The sequence below is a fragment of the Puma concolor genome, chromosome A1 (assembly GCF_028749965.1).
Source record: "Puma concolor isolate L17-30 chromosome A1, mPumCon1.1.hap2, whole genome shotgun sequence".
In the NCBI taxonomy this organism is placed as follows: domain Eukaryota; kingdom Metazoa; phylum Chordata; class Mammalia; order Carnivora; family Felidae; genus Puma; species Puma concolor.
The window spans coordinates 232,371,698-232,383,993 of record NC_141667.1 but is presented as its reverse complement, the minus strand read 5'-3'; the positions used below and the strand labels follow the sequence as shown (position 1 = coordinate 232,383,993).

The window sequence follows — 12,296 nt, the reverse complement described above, 5'->3', positions numbered from 1 at the left end:
GGAGTAGGGAAGGGCGGACGCGCCCTCTAGTGGCCGCTTTCGGAACGTCCCCCTCGGGCGCGCTCTGCCGCTGCGGGCGCTCTGGGAGGAGAAGCCCGGCATCGCAGAGGTTAACCAAGAGCTTGCTGGAGGCCGCTTTGGCTCCTTCCAGCCAGGCTGAGCCTTTCCGGGAGGGTGATCGCAAAGAGGCCTGGGCTGATGGCAGGCAAGAAACCCTGTTAGTAAAGAGGCGGCGTAACCTCACTGCACAGAGCAGCGTGCCTTTGCTGCAGGACCCCCCGCCCCCCACCTGCCGTAGACCCCGGGGGGTCTCCGCATCCCTGAGTTCTGTCTCTCTACAGCTAAGCCCCTCTCCCTTTACTGCGGAAGTCCTGGGACGCCCTTGCCAGCCTGGATTCCTTCAGACTGCTTCTGCCCCCTGATGCTGGCAGATTTTTCCTTTTCCTCCGCTGCTGCAGGATTCCCCCGACAACTCAGAGGTGGGATGGGGGTGGGGAGTGGGGTCTTTCCGGCCTCCGACCTCAGGATGACCCTTCCTATTATTGAAACCTAGCTAAGAATTTAATAGGTTTTTGCAAATGAGCCCGGGGAACCATTTCTAATAGGATTTCCGCGAGAAAATGTTCCCAAATTTTAAACAACCATCATGCATATAATCCATTCATGAGATAAAGACTTCCCTTGCTTCTCCTGCCCAACATCCCTCTGGCTCTCTTCCGCAGGTCAAGTTCAGGGACTCCTACTTCCTAGGTCAAGGGCGAGGGGCCCCTGGTGTGGCTTAGGCTGGGCCACTTGGATCTGGATCTACCTGGGCAAGTCTGATGGACGGTGAGGAGGACGGGCCAGAAGCTGGGTGCAGTGGCTACCCAGGGCATGTAAATAAAGGGCACCGGGGTGTACCGCCCAGACCCCCTTCCAGGAAGGGCTCAGGCCCCGGCCACAATGAGCATGGCGGGGTGATGGGTCCTTCAGGATAGACCTCAGCTTTCAAACCTGGCCCTACTCTGCTTAGGACTGCGGAGGCCAACATGTGGTCCAGGGGCCCAGCGCTTCTGTCCAGCGCAGGACCCTTCTGCTAGTCGTCTGTGCTCCAGAACCCCAGCGAGCAGCTCCTGGGTAGGTTTCCCTCCTGCCTGACTGCCCCCCAATTCTGTTTCTCCAACACCCCCTCCCCACCCCCCCCGCCCCCGTCTCTCCCGCAGGAGTTTCTCAGCTACCCCCTGCATGCCTAACTCCAGCTTGGGGCCTTTTCTGGAGAGCCCAGCCCAATAGATTGATGTATCCGATGGAATCAATGCCAGGGTCCCTGACGTTTGGGGGATCGCAAACCCCTTTTGAGAACAGGACACTAACTGTGGAAGTCTCCCCAAGAAATGCGTGCTCGCGTGGGCGCACACACGCTCAGTTTGGCAGACTGCAGACCCCCCAGCCTCCCAGGGGCCTTTGCGGTCACTTGAGAACCCCGGACTTGAGGGAGGTGGGGAGGGTGTGAGGGCTGGAGGGCTGGAAGGGAGGGGGAGGGGAGAAGGGGGTGGGGAGAGCTAATGGCAGAGCTTCAAGCATTTGGAGAGGAGGCTTAATTCTAATTTCTGCCTCAGATCTGACCCTCAGCGCAGCCTCCCATGAGCTCCTGGATGCGGTGAGAAAAAATCGGAAGCCAATTCCCTTAAGTGCTCCGCAAGGCCCCGGAGGCAGGCTGCCCGGCTTGGCCCCATATGGCTCTGGCACAATGAGGGCTCAGAGAGCAGACTGGCTCGGCCTTGGAGTGCAGGGGCCCAGTCGCCCATCTGGCAGGGGTGGGGGAAGGGACCCCCATTCTCTGGGGAGACCGCGGTAGACACACAGCACTTGCTATATCCCAGGCACAGAGAAGCACTCACGTGTAGTGAGTGGCTGATTTAATGCACACGCAACCCCATGTGGAGGCTGCTATCGTTATTCCCAGCTTACACCTAAAGTGACTGATGCACAGAGAAGCTTGGCAACCTGCTAAAATCACACAGCTAAAGAGCAGCAGAGGTAGGATCTGAACCCACGTTGTGTGGGTCTGTGTTTTTTTTATCCCTGTCTGTGCTGGCTCTGTGCTTGTCAAGAACTTAGACACGGGTGTCAGAGGGCTTTGGATACATTCCCAGCTCCTCCTCTGCCTAAGTCATGTGAGCTCACTAGGTTTCCTACCTCTTTGTGACTCAGTTCCCTCAACGCAGTAGAAAGTGATATTAATCCTACCTCATAGAGACGTGCACGGTGTGAGTGAGCCAATCACGTCAAGGGTTTTTGCTGCCACACAGAAAAATGTTCCAAATGATGTGGCACACAGGTGAAGTCTTTGGACTTACGCCATCCACAGAGCTCGACCGACGTGCCCTCTTTCTTTCTTTCTTTCTTTCTTTCTTTCTTTCTTTCTTTCCTTCTTTCTTTCTTTCTTTCTTTCTTTCTTTCTTTCTTTCTTTTTCTTTTTTTTTAAGTTTATTTATTTATTTAATTTAAAAAAAAAATTTTTTTTTTAACGTTTATTTATTTTTTTGGGACAGAGAGAGACAGAGCATGAACGGGGGAGGGGCAGAGAGAGAGGGAGACACAGAATCAGAAACAGGCTCCAGGCTCTGAGCCATCAGCCCAGAGCCTGACGCGGGGCTCGAACTCACTGACCGCGAGATCGTGACCTGGCTGAAGTCGGACGCTTAACCGACTGTGCCACCCAGGCGCCCCTAAGTTTATTTATTTATTTTGTGTGTGTGAGAGAGAGAGAGAGAGAGAGAGAAAACACAAGCGGGGGAGGGGCAGAGAGAGAGGGAGGGAGGCACAGAATCCGAAGCGGGCTCCAGGCTCTGAGCTGGAAGCACAGAGCCCGATGTGGGGCTCGAACCCACGAACCGGGAGGTCACGACCTGAGCCGAGATCGAAAGTCAGACACGTAACCGACTGAGCCACCCAGGCGTCCCTCAGAGTCCTTTGTGCCCCAACTCCTTAGGCCAGCCCAGCCCAGCCCAGCCACATAAGGCCTTGAGGTAGGAGGCCTGAATCCAGTCACAGAGTTCAGGAAACCAGGTGAGGTTTTTTCCACGGATTCCTTGCCCGGCACGCAGCTCCAGGTCTCCCGATTGCCTCAGTGCTGTGTCTTCTAAGAGTTTCCGCGCCAGGAGCCTGCCCCAGCCCCTGCACATTCCTGCCAGTGCCTGAATTAATAATGCTGTCGTTGCCCTCGGAAACGAGGGACGTGTGGGAGAAGGCTGAGGGTACGCCGTCGTCCCCCCAGGCCTTCTGGAAAGCCGGAGTCGACCCGAGGGGGAAGGGAGGCCCCACGGCTGCGTAGGTGCCACCTGCCTTACATCGGCCCAGTCTCCCAGTCTGTGGACTTACAACAGAACAGTTATGGGGAGCGTTGCTTGCTTTTGTAAAAGGATTCCCTTCTAGTGAGTTTAAAGGCCTGGGATTAATACAAATTTAATCAACACGAAACTTTTCTACTACACATGTTTTTTGTGTGTAAGGGCATACGCACCCACAATCGGGAGCACTGAGCACCCGTTCCACAAAAATATTTCTGCAGGCAGATGAAAGAGATTCTCAGTTGTGAAGACAGTTCTAAAGGCAGGTTGGATGAAAGCTAGGGGCTGAGGGTAGGGGCTGTGTAGACAGCGGAGTGTGGGATGCAGGACCGGGAAGAAAAGAGGATTTTTTTTTTTTTTTTTGGAATGGATTTTCCCCATTTAAAAAATCATGTTTTTATTTTTTATTTTATTTTATTTTATTTTATTTTTTTCAACGTTTATTTATTTTTGGGACAGAGAGAGACATAGCATGAACGGAGGAGCAGAGAGAGAGAGGGAGACACAGAACCGGAAACAGGCTCCAGTCTCTGAGCCATCAGCCCAGAGCCCGACACGGGGCTCGAACTCCCGGACCGCGAGATCGTGACCTGGTTGAAGTCGGACGCTTAACCGACTGCGCCACCCAGGCGCCCCAAAAATCGTGTTTTTAAATTATGTTTTATATATTTGTTTTAAAACATGATATGAAATAATTAAACGCACAATGTAATTTCACCGTAGAATCTGAGTTCTATCAAATAGGACCTCAAATACTCAAACGCCTTCAATGGAGGCTTTTCTTTTTTTTTTTTAATTTTTTTTTTCAACGTTTATTTATTTTTGGGACAGAGAGAGACAGAGCATGAACGGGGGAGGGGCAGAGAGAGAGGGAGACACAGAATCGGAAACAGGCTCCAGGCTCCGAGCCATCAGCCCAGAGCCCGACGCGGGGCTCGAACTCACGGACCGCGAGATCGTGACCTGGCTGAAGTCGGACGCTTAACCGACTGCGCCACCCAGGCGCCCCAATGGAGGCTTTTCTTAAACGAACTAAATTTCTGTGTCTTACTTCTCATTTCAGAATTCATTAATCCTGTCTCCTTAGAGGCCTTTCTCCCCCCTCGCATGTCAAGGCATTAAGAGCGAGAGAGTGTGGTTCTCACATTAGCTGGAGCAAGGAGGTACCTCTAAGCACTAAAAATAGCCAGTTCATCCTGAACTTTCTTTCTCTGTTTGCGGATTCAGAACTCAGCTCACTTAGGATCTTTCACAGGTGCGCATGTCTTTGCACGGTGAGAGGTTTTGTCCCTCTACCCCCGCAAGTAAATTGGTGCGCATGTATTTTTCCTAACGACGTTTAATTAAATCCGTTAATTTGACGGTAAGTGCACCAGGAAGGCTTGCTTTTTAAAATTGCCCTAAAGTTAATACTTTTCATCTGTATTCTTTTCTGTTTGCTTTTGGTGCATAAATGGTCAGTGCTTATGGGGCACCTGGGTGGCTCAGTAGGTTAAGCATCTGACTTCGGCTGAGGTCATGATCTCGAGGTTCCTGAGGTTGAGCCCCGCATTGGGCTTTGTGCTGACAGCTCAGAGCCTGGAGCCTGCTTCGGATTCTGTGTCTCCTTTTCTCTCTCTGCCCCTCTCCTGCTCATGCTGTGTGTGTCTCTCTCTCTCTCTCTGTCAAAAATAAATAAACATTGAAAAAGAAAATTTTTTTTTTTTTAATTTTTTTTTTTTTCAACGTTTATTTATTTTTGGGACAGAGAGAGAGCATGAGCGGGGGAGGGGCAGAGAGAGAGGGAGACACAGAATCGGAAACAGGCTCCAGGCTCTGGACCATCAGCCCAGAGCCCGACGCGGGGCTCGAACTCACAGACCGCAAGATCGTGACCTGGCTGAAGTCGGACGCTTAACCGACTGTGCCACCCAGGCGCCCCAAGAAAATTTTTTAAAAAACTTAAAAAAACAAAAATAAAACTGCCCTAAAGTTAATACCTTTCATTTGTATTCTTTTCTGTTTGCTTTTACTGCACAAACGGTCAGTGCTTATGATATGCCAAGCACTTTATGGGGAAATAACATTGAACAAGATTATGTTGAACAAAGCTTTTCTGAAGCTTTGATCTATCTATCTATTATCTATCTATCGATCTTCCGATCTATCGGTCTATCTATCTATCCATCTATCTATCTAAATATCTATCATCTATCAATTATCTATCTATCTATCTTATATCCATCTATCAATTATCTATCAATCATCCATTTATCTATCTATCTACTATATATCTATCTATCCGTCTATCGATCTATCATCAATCTATGTATCTATCCGTCTATCTATCTTCCTATCTATCTATCCGTCTATCCATCTATTTATCAATCATCTATCAATTATCTATTTATCTATCTATCTATCTATCTATCTATCTATTTTTCTTAGTAGGCTTCAGGCCCAGCACGGAGCCCAACAAGACCTGAGATGAGACCAAGAGTCAGACTCCCAACTGACTGAGCCACCGGGCGCCCCTGAAGCTTTAATTTTAGGACGAGCAAACTTTTGAAATGAGTGAACTGATTTCAGAGTCTTCTAGTGGAGAGTGTGTCGTTAGAGGTAGGGGGCTACCAGGATGGGTCCCCTGGGAAGACCTTCCAGTGGGGTGGGGGCGTCTGAGTTGAGATGTGAATGCCAGGGTAGAGCCAGCTGAGTAGACGTAGGGCAGGACGCCAAGGGTGAAGGCATGGAATTGGGACAGGTTTCAGTGAGTCCAGAGAACGGAAGCACCACGGTAGCTTGAGCCGAATGAGGAAATGCCCCCAGAGTGGTTAGCAGGGCTCCGAGTGTCATGCTCAGTGTAGGCTTTCACTATCAAAGCCTCGGGAAGTTGTGGGAGATTTTTAAACTAGGAAGTGACTTGATCCGATTTATAAAGACCCTCTGTTGTCAAGCATTTGCTGCAAATTAGTGTGGGGAAAAGGGGGAAGGGGGTCGTGGTATAGTTACAACAAGACTGGCCGTGGGTTGATAAGTACTGAGGTGAGGCGATAGCTGGGGCTGGGGGATATTATACCCTCGTTTGTTTTGTGTGTGCTTGAAAACGACTATTACAAAATACACGAGAGAAGTCTTTAAACTGCAAAAGAAACAAACCGGGGAAAGTACCCTCTAAATGGCAAATGGGCATACCAGACAACTAGGGACAGCTTTGCCCCAGAGCCCTCTGAAGTTTATTCCGAGTAGCCAATCCTAAGCCTGCTTCCCCTGCCTTGTCCATTCCTTCCTGTGGGAAAAACCACAATAAAGGCTCTTACCCACAGTCCCCTGTCTCTGCCACCTGCCTGACCCTGATGCTTCCCCGGGTGGCCCTCCTCTTGGGAAAAGTCACAGACTCCGTTTACAATGCAGTTACCTCCTGATCTGCTGGCCTCACCATACCTGAAGAGTCATGCAGCTTATATCTTAAAGCAGAGGGCAGGGGTGCCTGGGTGGCTCAGTCCGTAAGCATCCGACTCTTGATTTCGGCTCAGGTCATGGTCTCATGGTTGTGAGATCGAGCCCCACGTCAGACACTGTGCTGGGCACGGAGCCTGCTTAGGATTCTCTCTCCCTCTCCCTCTGTCCCTCCCCTGCTCTTGTATGTGCCATCTCTCAAAAATGAATGAATGAATGAATGAATAAAACAGAGAACAGCTACCTGTTGCTACTTAAGAGCCCTCCTTCCCAGGCAGACGACCCTCACCGCTGGCAGCCTGACGTGCTTTCCTCCGGTTTGTCAAGCTGCCTGCGGTTCTGTCTGCATGAATCTGCCACCAACCTCCTGCTTCAAAGGCACGTGTCTCAGAGGGGTGTGTTGTCAGTCCTTTATGACTGAGAGTCCATCCTGGAGGACCACTCTCTTCCTGGCACCCAAGTATAAGCCAAGGTGAGAAAGGAGAGAGAGAGAGATGGAGAAAGAGAAGGATCATTTACCAAATGGAGCTCTCTTGGGGCCGACGGGGCTGGACGTCAGGATATGTCCGAATAGGACGTGTAGGATAGGGTGGGCCGCAGAGTGAGGGGTGGGGCGCAGCCAGCAAGGGCCATGTCCGGGCACTATTGCCACCAGGGCCTTCCAGAGAAGGGCCAAGAGTGAAACAGAAGACAAAGGAAGCAGAAGGTACAGGTGACATCCTACTCGTGCCCTTAAACAGGGCCACCACAGTGGACACCTCTGGGCGGCCCGGAATTTGTGCTGCACTCGGGCCTTCCAAGGGGGTGTGAGAAGTGGGTGATATGAAGACGTGGGGGTCATTCTTTGGCCCACGGCTGTGGCAGGGGCCCTCGTGTTCCCCTTGTGAGAGCCGTTGTTGGAAGAGGCTGCCCGCCAGGGGGTTCCATCTCGCATCCCCCACGCCAGACCCTGTCTCCCCGTGGGACCGTGGGACTGCCTGTCCGACTGAGGGTAAGCCGTGTCTCTGCGGACCGAGCAGGTGAGGGGTCCAGGCGAGTCCGCTGTCTTCCTCCCCACCTGTGGTGAACGGGGAGGCCGGGTGTTGAAGATGAAGCGTCACATGACAGGAGGATCTTTGAATGACTCTTTGGAGGGCCGTGCAATCCAGAACATTCCTATCGGGCTCTGCAGGGATTGAAGCTTGTGAGATTTGGGGGTTATTTGTACAGCCTATTCTGACCAATACAACTGCCTGCTCTGAGTGGACAGAAATCTCATGGATCATTAAAATAGTAAATAATGCCCAAAGCATAGGTTAGCCCATAATAAGAACTCTGGTCTGACCAAGGCTCGTGTGGGGTTAAAGAGAAGCAGAAGGCTCCTTGTGGGTTTGTAACCTGTTCAGGAGCTTCCCAGGTGAGATCTGAAACTGGGGGGCAGGGAGACACCGACTCCAGGTCGGTAGGGGCTGTTTTAGTAAGCAAACGGAACGGGGCGCCTGGGTGGCTCAGTCGGTTAAGCGTCCTACTTTGGCTCAGGTCACGATCTCACGGTTTGTGGGTTCGAGCCCCGAGTTGGGCTCTGAGCTGACAGCTTGGAGCCTGCTTCCGGCTTCTGTGTCTCCCTCTCTCTCTGCCCCTCCCCTGCTCACACTCCGTCTCTGTCTCTCTCAAAAATAAACATTAAAAAAAAAAAACCTAAGTAGGTAAAACAAGAAGTAAAACAGCTACGTTGTATCAAGGGCTATGACGGAGTCCAAAAAAAAAAAAAAAAAAAAAAAATCTGAGACAGAATTACTGATGGAGATTGTAAGGAGGAGGCAGGGGGAACTCTCCCCCAGGGCCTCACGGAAGAAAAGGGGTGGGCTACGAGCAGAGGCAGGGTGGAGGTCAGGACTGGGAGAAAGCAGAGGATGCAGAAGGAGGGCATGAGGCATTCCGGGCAGAAGGGGCTGCTTGTGCAAAGGCCCTGAGGCCGTAAGGCTGTATATGTCTGAGCAGCTGAACCGACCAGTATGAGACAAGGTGGGAGCGAGGGAAAGTGGCATGAAACGAGGCAGGAAAAACGAAAGGCTGGACGAAGCAGGGCCTGGGCAACGGTGAGAATTTGGGCTTTTACTCTCCTTTCAGTGTCACGGCTTCCTGGCCTTTTTGTTTCAACGGGCCCACCTTCGTCTTCATCCAAACGTTATGGAAATCTTACAGACGGCCCCTTTCCAGTTTTGCCCTGAGTGGGTGTTCGTCCGCTCCAGGCTGGGCGAATCCCCATGGAGCTTCATTTTCTCCATCTCCTCTAATTCCCAGCTGAGGGGGGCTGGCACTAGACGCAGACTACGTGGCTTCCCGACACACCAAAGGCAGGAGCCAGGATTGTTGGGTAACCGGACCGGTCACGGCTGCTGGAGCTTTCCATCGGCGCTCCCCCAGGAGCCGAGTCAGCCGGCTGCTGCCAGGAACCTCCACACCCCGTGCTTTGGGGGTCAGGAGAGGCACACGCGTGCACGCACATGCCAGCACTGTCCCCCCAGAGCGCGGGCTTGAAGCCAGCATCAGTGGGGAGTAACCCACGGAGGACAAGAACGCAGCAATTCCCTGGCCGCACTGCAGAGCGGGCCTGACGCCTCCCGCCCCGGGCGTGGGGCCAGGTGGGCAGGCCCTGCCAGGGGGTGACGGAGGCCACACCAGGGCATGACCGAGGCCTGCCCTGACATGCTCTCCGACACCAGCTGGCAGCAGCCACGCTCTGCCCTTAGGAGCGCTCGCACGACAGTCCAAACCGTCAGCTGCCGAGAGAGCCACATCGCTTCTGACAGGCGGGCCGTGATAGGGCCAGCGCCGGCCAGCGGGCAGGTGCAGAGGGCTCCATCCTGCGGCTCTTCTCCGAGGGCACGGCATGTTTCTTCCCCGCCAATTAACTCCCCAGAGACCCATCCAGAAGGACTGGATTTGTCATGAAAACCGACACGACAGGATTCGTAGAGAGCTGGCTGCCACAGAGCGGAGGCTGGGATCCAAGGCGCTCTTTCCTAGCGGGTCATTTGCCTGACTTCAGCAGAAATGCACAGCAGATAACCCAGAGCCGCACGAGCACCTGCAATGGAAGAATTCAGAATCACAAGTAATGGGTCTAAATTGGCAGGCTTTCACGAGAGTCCCACAAATCTCCAAGTAGACAGCTGCCATGGGTCACGTAAAACGTACGTAGCTTTAATATACAGTTTCATTTTGCTTGAATATCAGCCTGGGTGCAGAGAATCAAAGAACGGCTCGGGGTAGAGAATTCAATATGAGAATCCAGCCGGGGCTGCCAAGCCATATATGTGCTAATGTTGCAGTTTCGACACCAGACTTAAGGTCAAGATTAATTCAGTGAAAAATAATCATTTCACAATGTCATAGACACCTTCTCAGTTGCAGAGCAGAAGGCATCCAGGAGGGTAGATGAGGCATGGAGTGTGTTTTGCCAAATGGCCAAAGTGGGGAATTCTTTGGACGGACAGCCATATTTTTCTTTGCCTCAACTGCTCAAGTCGGCTGCTGCAGCACAAAGGCGGCCAAGGACAGTGCGTAAATGGTGACGCTGTGTTCTAATAGAACTTTATTTGTGGACGCTAACATTTGAGTTTCACATAATTTTCACATGTTGTGAAATACTCTTCTTTTAACTTTTCCCTAACATTTAAAAATGTAAAGGTCATTCTCAGCTCATCAGCAGAGCAAAAAATAGTTGTTATTCTGACCCCTGAAATGATATAAGGATTCCCTAAGCCATTGTGAGCCCATTTTCAACAAAAAAACCAACTCACGCTCGACCTCGGTTTAGCTGTTCTCTTATCCCTTCTTCCTCCCTGCTGCAGTCTTGGAAGCAAACTCTAATCACCAAATTATTTCATCCGTATCCGTATTTCAGTATTTATCTCTAAAAGAGGACTCTAGGGGCGCCTGGGTGGCTCAGTCGGTTAAGCGTCCGACTTCAGCTCAGGTCACGATCTCGCGGTCCGTGAGTTCGAGCCCCGCGTGGGGCTCTGGGCTGATGGCTCAGAGCCTGGAGCCTGCTTCCCATTCTGTGTCTCCCTCTCTCTCCCTCCCCCGTTCATGCTCTGTCTCTGTCTCAAAAATAAATAAACGTTAAAAAAAATTAAAAATAAATAAATAAAAATAAAAGAGGACTCTAATTTTAAACATAAAACCACAGTGTCATCATCACATCTGAAAATATCAATGATAATTCCTTAATATCAGAAAATATCGAATTAGTATTAGATTTTTCCAGCTGTTTCATGAATGTTTATTTTTATTTTTATTTAAAAAATTTTTTTTAATGTTTATTTATTTTTAAGAGACAGAGACAGAGCATGAACGGGGGAGGGGCAGAGAGTGAGGGAGGCACAGAATCCGAAGCAGGCTCCAGGCTCCGAGCTGTCAGCACAGAGCCCGATGGGGGGGCTCGAACTCACGAACCGTGAGATCGTGACCTGAACCAAAGTCGGACACAACCGATTGAGCCAACCAGTCGCCCCTCATGAAAGTTTATTATTACAGGTTTTGTGTTTTCTTCCCCACCGTTTATTTGGGCTGGGATCTAGAGGAGATCCTTAAATGGCAATTGCACGATCTGTTCCTAAGTCTCTTCATCTGTAAGTTCCTATTATCTCTCTGTTATTTTTCTTTACAAATGATTTGCTGAAGAAATTGTGTTTTGTTCTGCAGGGTTTCCTATAGTCTGTATTTCTGATTGCACCCCTGTGTTGTCAGACATAATGCATTGTTCTCCGTATTTCCTAGGGTACAGCGGTATTTTCTGCCATTTGGAAGTTAGAGGTAAGAGCTTGAGGAGATTCGAGTTTTCTTTTGTTTTTGGTCTTGCGTTCTTCCATCAGGAGGTACGTAACGTAACGTGTGGTTATTTCTTTTTTGTGTGTGGTTGGCAGCTGTTGACGATTATTGCCTAGATCAATTCTTATTTTTTAAAAAATAGGCTATTTTTTAAAAACAGTTTTAGATTTACAGAAAAATTGAGCATTAGTACAGATAGTTTCCCAGATATCCCCTCACTGCTCCCCACAGTTTCCCCTAGATTAACATGTGGCTTTAGTGTGGTACGTTTGTTACAACTGATGAATCAGTATTGATACAGGCTTATTTTGTCCACAGTTTATATTAAGGCTCACTCTGTTTTGTCCAATTCTATGGCTTTGACAAATGTATAAAGCCATGGACCCACCATTACAGGATTGTGCAGAATAATGTCACTGCCTTAAAAATTCTCTGTGCTCCACCTGTCTAACCACCCCACACCTCTAAACCCTTGGCAACCACTGATCTTTTTACTGTCTCCACAGTTTTGCCTTTTCTGGAATGTCATAGAGTTCGAGCCATACCGTGTGCAGCCTTTTCAGACTGGCTTCTTTCACTTAGCAACACGCGGATGTTTTTTTCCGTCTCTTTCTGTGGCTTCTTAGCTCATTCTTTTTATTGCTGAATAATATTCTGTTGTATGGATGTACCGAACTTTGTTTACCATCTCAACTACTAAATGTTCCAGTTTTG

The 12,296-nt window shown here is 50.2% G+C and overlaps 1 long non-coding RNA gene across 3 annotated transcripts; it reads left to right on the top strand.

Moving 5' to 3' along the window:
• The first annotated feature begins 158 nt into the window (after positions 1-158).
• Positions 159-10,558, top strand: LOC147584848 (uncharacterized). Of its 3 annotated transcripts, XR_015253844.1 has the most exons (4): positions 159-479; positions 723-828; positions 1,013-1,116; positions 8,877-10,558. It is a non-coding gene; the product is annotated as an uncharacterized LOC147584848 (long non-coding RNA). The 3 variants fall into 3 exon arrangements; XR_015253842.1 differs by having other exon boundaries at positions 723-1,116; XR_015253843.1 differs by having other exon boundaries at positions 160-217; positions 723-1,116.
• The last annotated feature ends 1,738 nt before the right edge of the window (positions 10,559-12,296 follow it).